This window comes from Fopius arisanus, unplaced genomic scaffold (genome assembly GCF_000806365.1).
Source record: "Fopius arisanus strain USDA-PBARC FA_bdor unplaced genomic scaffold, ASM80636v1 scaffold00035, whole genome shotgun sequence".
In the NCBI taxonomy this organism is placed as follows: Eukaryota; Metazoa; Arthropoda; class Insecta; order Hymenoptera; family Braconidae; genus Fopius; species Fopius arisanus.
The window spans coordinates 643,077-645,899 of NW_011887774.1; the positions used below are offsets into that span (position 1 = coordinate 643,077).

Genomic DNA, 2,823 nt, shown 5'->3' on the forward strand with positions numbered 1-2,823 from the left:
ATCATTGGATTTCTTAGTGTTCGCTCGCAGAAGAACGATATCGCGAATAATGGATGGAATTGAAACTTACCGGAATCGGACCATTAGTTTCGGAGATATTCTAGTTTTTATACAAAACTTTTTTCCTATACCTAAAAAAAAAGTAGCCAAATTTAATTATTCTATTTATTTTCTAAATGTTCAACTTGTTGTCATCTATTTAGATCTAATAAAATATGTATACCCCTCTATTGAAGAGTTTACAAATATTTTTATTTTTCGATTTTTAATTCACAATTCACCATTGCGCGTTATAATATGAGTGATAGTCAGGGACTTTCTGAAACCTTCTGAACCATAGGCGACTAGTTAGGATTACTATACGTTATTTTTGTATATAAAATTCCTGGCCGATACCCTTGATATTTTCCAATCTGAAACACATTGCTACGAATTATTAAAAACAAAAAAATCAACGTTTACAATTCGCTAGACCGTTTTGCCAGATCTCCCAGTCATTTTTGCGGACTTATTGCCTCCGTATTTGAGAAGATGAATTCGATCGAATCAATTTTTTTTCCCTACACAGAGGAAAAAATGTTCGTTAGCAAATATTATTTATTAACCACCAGTAAATCTGGCAACCACTGTGTAAATACTCCCATAAGACTTACTAATGCCAAATATATTTTCTTGTGATTAGTGAAGATTATTAGTTAAAGAAAATTTTTTTCTCAGTGTAGGGAAGAATTACTTTCTGATGAACCACTCGCGTGTGCGAATCCCCCCTGAACTCGACCCAGAGCTAGTCTAGGAAGGAAGTGACAACAAGTTGAACAAGACGACCGCAGTGAGTGAGCAAAAGTGAAGGTGAAGTGAAAATTTTTTTTGTAGATAGAACGGTTCGCAATCCAAATACAAGTACAAAAATACAAAACTTGGGTACCTTCCCTGCATGCACCCATTAATCAACCAGAGGTCACCTTTTTTTAGAATCAACAAATAAACGGAAAAAATCATTATATTATATTATAGTCACGTAATTTTTCCTGTATTTTTCTCTCCGTGTATCAACTTAAAAATTGGCACCAAACAGTCTTAGGCAATAATAATGGTTCATGTTATATGGACTTATCAGATTAATAGACGAATTCAGGGTAGATATCTGTGGCAGAAGGAAAAGGATCCTTACACAAAATTTGCTGAATACCTTGACTGTACGTCAACTCTCTTGACTTTGAGAACTCTCGATAATGCCGAACGGTATTTAACATAATCCCGTGGATTGTGAATTTATTAGACGTAATAATTTAAATTTATCAATTTTCTTCAAAAATTTATACTCCTAGATCAGAAAAGGAAAGCAGTAGTCCCGTACACCTATACATAATCACTCATTATGGAAGTGATCATCATGATGAGGTGATTTGAAATAACAAATTTTCAAAAGTGTAACATAGGTTGTCAGAGAAATTTTTTAGAGTTACAAAATAACGATCGAATTCTTTGGGTTCATCGGTCAAAACAACGTGATTTGTTTAAAATCAGTATTCTTTTTTTTTGTCAAATATGATGTATCACTATCAAGGTTTCGAAAGGAGTCAAAATTGTATCTATATTGGTAAGTATATCAATGCCGATTACCAATCACCAATAATAACACCGCGATTTTTACATATAGTATGTATATTTCTCCATATATAATGACATGTACAACTTCTTTTATCGGGCTCATACATGAGGAGATAAAGTAAATATTAAATATATCTGATACACTTCGGACATAGATTTATTGATATGGGGGTACGACTGAAATTACTATAAAAACACGAATAACACATAGAGTAAAGTACAGTACCATGACCTGTACCGCCACCAGTAATAAGCTCGTTTGTTTTCATAATATTCTGAAACTTTCATGAAAATGAGAGGGCTTATGGAGAAACCGTCAGGTGTATATTGAACCATGCGAATGCGTGGATCCTATGTCTCCAGATAACAGCACTGACTCGGATCATCAATATCTCCTATTAATCCCCGACTTTGAAAAAAAAGGAAGGTCCCACCGAGATTTGAACTCGGATCACTGGATTCAGAGTCCAGAGTGCTAACCATTACACCATGGAACCTATGCGTTAATTCACCCTGTCAATACAGAGCCGGAAGGCTCGTGACAACCACCAAAGTCTCCAACAGTGGCATCGATGGATAGTGGCAGACTCGTTACACGCCTCGCGAATTTCAATTACAAACACCTGTAATACGGAATTACATAGACTGGATGTATACCCCCATTGGATATAGCTGTGGGGTTGATTGTCAATTTAAGCCTGGGTTACAAGAGAATCCATTCACAGGAGATAAATCACACAATTTCGAATACAATGCAGATTAGATTATGTGCTTTTGGGGGAGATCCTCTAACCAACCGAAGTGCTGGAGATAAAAACGTAAATTGAACTGAATGTTGTCAGGTGTTTTCGTATTTAAAACAACAAAATTAAACGTCCACTGGCTGGGGGCTTGTATTTTTATAAAATAGTCACTATAATAGTATCTACTAGTGACCATAATCGATTTTCATCGATATCTGTGGCTTTGAAATCATATCATATTCAATTTCTAATTGATCTGTATAAGTCTTACAATGTTCGATTGCAGTTTTTGACGCCTGATTTTCTATGCAAACTACAAAATTTTTTCTCAAATTTTTTTCAGATTGACTATCCCTAATTTTCCAGCCAAAGTTTCTGACAAAATTTCTATTGACAGTATTCCCTGCTCTCATCCCATACAATCCAAATACTATCTAATTCTTGTGACGTCGCAAAAATGACACTTTGC

At 34.9% G+C, this 2,823-nt stretch overlaps 1 non-coding gene across 1 annotated transcript; it reads right to left on the reverse strand.

Moving 5' to 3' along the window:
- Positions 1-2,036: 2,036 nt before the first annotated feature.
- TRNAQ-CUG (transfer RNA glutamine (anticodon CUG)) lies at positions 2,037-2,108 on the reverse strand. The gene has a single exon. It is a non-coding gene; the product is annotated as a tRNA-Gln (tRNA).
- Between the last annotated feature and the right edge of the window lie 715 nt (positions 2,109-2,823).